This window comes from Accipiter gentilis, unplaced genomic scaffold, assembly GCF_929443795.1.
Source record: "Accipiter gentilis unplaced genomic scaffold, bAccGen1.1, whole genome shotgun sequence".
In the NCBI taxonomy this organism is placed as follows: Eukaryota; Metazoa; Chordata; class Aves; order Accipitriformes; family Accipitridae; genus Astur; species Astur gentilis.
Genome location: NW_026060868.1, coordinates 183,653 through 190,211, shown reverse-complemented (window position 1 = coordinate 190,211; position 6,559 = coordinate 183,653).

The following is a 6,559-nucleotide window of genomic DNA, read 5'->3' as shown; positions in this document are numbered from 1 at the left end:
AAGGACCCGTAAGTTTGTCTTTTCAGAAAAAGTTTCTGCCGAGAACGAGCACCGTGACATGCTGAGTCTCTGGGAAAGCAGAGATCCCCAGTGCTGTTGCGGCTAAAGATAGGCTGCAGAGGGATAGTGAAGACCTGCAAGACCTTTCAGGGCTGGCACCTTCCTTGTGGAAGATGGAGCCAGACGTTTGCCTCTTCAGAAAAACGCTCTGCCGTAAGCGAGCACCATACGATGCTGAATCTCTGGGAAAGCAGAGATCCCCAGTGCTGTTGCGGCTATAGATAGGCTGCAGAGGGATAGTGAAGACCAGCACGAGCTTTCAGGGCTGGCAGCTTCCTTGTGGGAGAAGGAGCCAGACCTTTGCCTTTTCAGAAAAAGTTTCTGCCGAGAACGAGCACCGTGACATGCTGAGTCTCTGGGAAAGCAGAGATCCCCAGTGCTGTTGTGCCTGTGGATAGGCTGCAGGGGGACGGTGAAGACCTGCAAGAGCTTTCAGGGCTGGCACCTTCCTTGTGGGAGGAGGAGCTAGACGTTTGCCTTTTCAGAAAAAGTTTCTGCCGAGAACAAGCACCGTGACATGCTGAGTGTCTGGGAAAGCAGAGATCCCCAGTGCTGTTGTGCCTGTGGATAGGCTGCAGGGGGACGGTGAAGACCTGCAAGAGCTTTCAGGGCTGGCACCTTCCTTGTCGGAGAAGGAGCCAGACGTTTGCCTTTTCAGAAAAAGTTTCTGCCGAGAACGAGCACCGTGACATGCTGAGTCTCTGGGAAAGCGGAGATCCCCAGTGCTGTTGTGCCTTTGGATAGGCTGCAGGGGGACGGTGAAGACCACCAAGATCTTTCAGGGCTGGCACCTTCCTTGTGGGAGAAGGAGCCAGACGTTTGCCTTTTCAGAAAAAGTTTCTGCCAAGAACGAGCACCGTGACATGCTGAGTCTCTGGGAAAGCAGAGATCCCCAGTGCTGTTGCGGCTAAAGATAGGCTGCAGAGGGATAGTGAAGACCAGCAAGATCTTTCAGGGCTGGCACCTTCCTTGTGGGAGAAGGAGCCAGACATTTGCCTTTTCAGAAAAAGTTTCTGCCGAGTACGAGCACCGTGACATGCTGAGTCTCTGGGAAAGCAGAGATCCCCAGTGCTGTTGTGCCTTTGGATAGGCTGCAGGGGGATGGTGAAGACCAGCAAGATCTTTCAGGGCTGGCACCTTCCTTGTGGGAGAAGGAGCAAGACGTTTGCCTTTTCAGAAAAAGTTTCTGCCGAGAACGAGCACCGTGACATGCTGAGTCTCTGGGAAAGCAGAGATCCCCAGTGCTGTTGCGGCTAAAGATAGGCTGCAGAGGGATAGTGAAGACCAGCAAGAGCTTTCAGGGCTGGCACCTTCCTTGTGGGAGAAGGAGCCAGACGTTTGCCTTTTCAGAAAAAGTTTCTGCCGAGAACGAGCACCGTGACATGCTGAGTCTCTGGAAAAGCAGAGATCCCCAGTGCTGTTGTGCCTGTGGATAGGTTGCAGGGGGACGGTGAAGACCAGCAGGAGCTTTCAGGGCTGGCACCTTCCTTGTGGGAGAAGGAGCCAGACGTTTGCCTTTTCAGAAAAAGTTTCTGCCGAGAAAAAGCACCGTGACATGCTGAGTCTCTGGGAAAGCAGAGATCCCCAGTGCTGTTGTGCCTGTGGATAGGCTGCAGGGGGACGGTGAAGACCAGCAAGATCTTTCAGGGCTGGCACCTTCCTTGTGGGAGAAGGAGCCAGACGTTTGCCTTTTCAGAAAAAGGCTCTGCCGAGAGCGAGCACCATGAGATGCTGAGTCTCTGGGAAAGCAGAGATCCCCAGTGCTGTTGTGCCTGTGGATAGGCTGCAGGGGGACGGTGAAGACCTGCAAGAGCTTTCAGGGCTGGCACATTCCTTGTGGGAGAAGGAGCCAGACGTTTGCCTTTTCAGAAAAAGTTTCTGCCGAGATCGAGCACCGTGACATGCTGAGTCTCTGGGAAAGCAGAGATCCCCAGTGCTGTTGCGGCTAAAGATAGGCTGCAGAGGGATAGTGAAGACCAGCAAGAGCTTTCAGGGCTGGCACCTTCCTTGTGGGAGAAGGAGCCAGACGTTTGCCTTTTCAGAAAAAGTTTCTGCCGAGAAAAAGCACCGTGACATGCTGAGTCTCTGGAAAAGCAGAGATCCCCAGTGCTGTTGTGCCTGTGGATAGGCTGCAGGGGGACGGTGAAGACCAGCAAGATCTTTCAGGGCTGGCACCTTCCTTGTGGGAGAAGGAGCCAGACGTTTGCCTTTTCAGAAAAAGGCTCTGCCGAGAGCGAGCACCATGAGATGCTGAGTCTCTGGAAAAGCAGAGCTCCCCAGTGCTGTTGTGCCTGTGGATAGGCTGCAGGGGGACGGTGAAGACCAGCAAGATCTTTCAGGTCTGGCACCTTCCTTGTGGGAGAAGGAACCAGACGTTTGCCTTTTCAGAAAAAGATTCTGCCGAGAACGAGCACCGTGACATGCTGAGTCTCTGGGAAAGCAGAGATCCCCAGTGCTGTTGTGCCTGTGGATAGGCTGCGGGGGGATGGTGAAGACCAGCAAGATCTTTCAGGGCTGGCACCTTCCTTGTGGGAGAAGGAGCCAGACGTTTGCCTTTTCAGAAAAGGTTTCTGCCGAGAACGAGCACCGTGACATGCTGAGTCTCTGGGAAAGCAGAGATCCCCAGTGCTGTTGTGCCTGTGGATAGGCTGCAGGGGGACGGTGAAGACCAGCAAGAGCTTTCAGGGCTGGCACCTTCCTTGTGGGAGAAGGAGCCACACGTTTGCCTTTTCAGAAAAAGTTTCTGCCGAGAACGAGCACCGTGACATGCGGAGTCTCTGGAAAAGCAGAGATCCCCAGTGCTGTTGCGGCTAAAGATAGGCTGCAGAGGGATAGTGAAGACCAGCAAGATCTTTCAGGTCTGGCACCTTCCTTGTGGGAGAAGGAGCCAGACGTTTGCCCTTTCAGAAAAAGATTCTGCCGAGAACGAGCACCGTGACATGCTGAGTCTCTGGGAAAGCAGAGATCCCCAGTGCTGTTGTGCCTGTGGATAGGCTGCAGGGGGATGGTGAAGACCAGCAAGATCTTTCAGGGCTGGCACCTTCTTTGTGGGAGAAGGAGCCAGACGTTTGCCTTTTCAGAAAAGGTTTCTGCCGAGAACGAGCACCGTGACATGCTGAGTCTCTGGGAAAGCAGAGATCCCCAGTGCTGTTGTGCCTGTGGATAGGCTGCAGGGGGACGGTGAAGACCAGCAAGATCTTTCAGGGCTGGCACCTTCCTTGTGGGAGAAGGAGCCAGACGTTTGCCTTTTCAGAAAAAGGCTCTGCCGAGAGCGAGCACCATGAGATGCTGAGTCTCTGGAAAAGCAGAGCTCCCCAGTGCTGTTGTGCCTGTGGATAGGCTGCAGGGGGACGGTGAAGACCAGCAAGATCTTTCAGGTCTGGCACCTTCCTTGTGGGAGAAGGAACCAGACGTTTGCCTTTTCAGAAAAAGATTCTGCCGAGAACGAGCACCGTGACATGCTGAGTCTCTGGGAAAGCAGAGATCCCCAGTGCTGTTGTGCCTGTGGATAGGCTGCAGGGGGATGGTGAAGACCAGCAAGATCTTTCAGGGCTGGCACCTTCCTTGTGGGAGAAGGAACCAGACGTTTGCCTTTTCAGAAAAAGATTCTGCCGAGAACGAGCACCGTGACATGCTGAGTCTCTGGGAAAGCAGAGATCCCCAGTGCTGTTGTGCCTGTGGATAGGCTGCAGGGGGATGGTGAAGACCAGCAAGATCTTTCAGGGCTGGCACCTTCCTTGTGGGAGAAGGAGCCAGACGTTTGCCTTTTCAGAAAAAGTTTCTGCCGAGAACGAGCACCGTGACATGCTGAGTCTCTGGGAAAGCAGAGATCCCCAGTGCTGTTGTGCCTGTGGATAGGCTGCAGGGGGACGGTGAAGACCAGCAAGAGCTTTCAGGGCTGGCACCTTCCTTGTGGGAGAAGGAGCCACACGTTTGCCTTTTCAGAAAAAGTTTCTGCCGAGAACGAGCACCGTGACATGCGGAGTCTCTGGAAAAGCAGAGATCCCCAGTGCTGTTGCGGCTAAAGATAGGCTGCAGAGGGATAGTGAAGACCAGCAAGATCTTTCAGGTCTGGCACCTTCCTTGTGGGAGAAGGAGCCAGACGTTTGCCTTTTCAGAAAAAGATTCTGCCGAGAACGAGCACCGTGACATGCTGAGTCTCTGGGAAAGCAGAGATCCCCAGTGCTGTTGTGCCTGTGGATAGGCTGCAGGGGGATGGTGAAGACCAGCAAGATCTTTCAGGGCTGGCACCTTCCTTGTGGGAGAAGGAGCCACACGTTTGCCTTTTCAGAAAAGGTTTCTGCCGAGAACGAGCACCGTGACATGCTGAGTCTCTGGGAAAGCAGAGATCCCCAGTGCTGTTGTGCCTGTGGATAGGCTGCAGGGGGACGGTGAAGACCAGCAAGAGCTTTCAGGGCTGGCACCTTCCTTGTGGGAGAAGGAGCCAGACGTTTGCCTTTTCAGAAAAAGTTTCTGCCGAGAACGAGCACCGTGACATGCTGAGTCTCTGGGAAAGCAGAGATCCCCAGTGCTGTTGTGCCTGTGCATAGGCTGCAGGGGGATGGTGAAGACCAGCAAGATCTTTCAGGGCTGGCACCTTCCTTGTGGGAGAAGGTGCCAGACGTTTGCCTTTTGAGAAAAAGTTTCTGCCGAGAACGAGCACCGTGACATGCTGAGTCTCTGGGAAAGCAGAGATCCCCAGTGCTGTTGCGGCTAAAGATAGGCTGCAGAGGGATAGTGAAGACCAGCAAGATCTTTCAGGGCTGGAACCTTCCTTGTGGGAGAAGGAGCCAGACGTTTGCCTTTTCAGAAAAAGTTTCTGCCGAGAACGAGCACCGTGACATGCTGAGTCTCTGGGAAAGCAGAGATCCCCAGTGCTGTTGTGCCTGTGGATAGGCTGCAGGGGGATGGTGAAGACCAGCAAGATCTTTCAGGGCTGGCACCTTCCTTGTGGGAGAAGGAGCCAGACGTTTGCCTTTTCAGAAAAAGTTTCTGCCGAGAACGAGCACCGTGACATGCGGAGTCTCTGGAAAAGCAGAGATCCCCAGTGCTGTTGCGGCTAAAGATAGGCTGCAGAGGGATAGTGAAGACCTGCAAGAGCTTTCAGGGCTGGCACCTTCCTTGTGGGAGAAGGTGCCAGACGTTTGCCTTTTGAGAAAAAGTTTCTGCCGAGAACGAGCACCGTGACATGCTGAGTCTCTGGGAAAGCAGAGATCCCCAGTGCTGTTGCGGCTAAAGATAGGCTGCAGAGGGATAGTGAAGACCAGCAAGATCTTTCAGGGCTGGCACCTTCCTTGTGGGAGAAGGAGCCAGACGTTTGCCTTTTCAGAAAAAGTTTCTGCCGAGAACGAGCACCGTGACATGCTGAGTCTCTGGACAAGCAGAGATCCCCAGTGCTGTTGTGCCTGTGGATAGGTTGCAGGGGGACGGTGAAGACCAGCAAGAGCTTTCAGGGCTGGCACCTTCCTTGTGGGAGAAGGAGCCAGACGTTTGCCTTTTCAGAAAAAGTTTCTGCCGAGAACGAGCACCGTGACATGCTGAGTCTCTGGAAAAGCAGAGATCCCCAGTGCTGTTGCGGCTAAAGATAGTCTGCAGAGGGATAGTGAAGACCAGCAGGAGCTTTCAGGGCTGGCACCTTCCTTGTGGGAGAAGGAGCCAGACGTTTGCCTTTTCAGAAAAAGTTTCTGCCGAGAACGAGCACCGTGACATGCTGAGTCTCTGAGAAAGCAGAGATCCCCAGTGCTGTTGTGCCTGTGGATAGGCTGCAGGGGGACGGTGAAGACCAGCAAGATCTTTCAGGGCTGGCACCTTCCTTGTGGGAGAAGGAGCCAGACGTTTGCCTTTTCAGAAAAAGGCTCTGCCGAGAGCGAGCACCATGAGATGCTGAGTCTCTGGGAAAGCAGAGATCCCCAGTGCTGTTGTGCCTGTGGATAGGCTGCAGGGGGACGGTGAAGACCAGCAAGATCTTTCAGGGCTGGCACCTTCCTTGTGGTAGAAGGAGCCAGACGTTTGCCTTTTCAGAAAAAGTATCTGCCGAGAACGAGCACCGTGACATGCTGAGTCTCTGGGAAAGCAGAGATCCCCAGTGCTGTTGCGGCTAAAGATAGGCTGCAGAGGGATAGTGAAGACCAGCAAGAGCTTTCAGGGCTGGCACCTTCCTTGTGGGAGAAGGAGCCAGACGTTTGCCTTTTCAGAAAAAGTTTCTGCCGAGAACGAGCACCGTGACATGCTGAGTGTCTGGAAAGCAGAGATCCCCAGTGCTGTTGTGCCTGTGGATAGGCTGCAGGGGGACGGTGAAGACCAGCAAGATCTTTCAGGGCTGGCACCTCCCTTGTGGGAGAAGGAGCCAGACGTTTGCCTTTTCAGAAAAAGTTTCTGCCGAGAACGAGCACCGTGACATGCTGAGTCTCTGGGAAAGCAGAGATCCCCAGTGCTGTTGTGCCTTTGGATAGGCTGCAGGGGGACGGTGAAGACCACCAAGATCTTTCAGGGCTGGCAC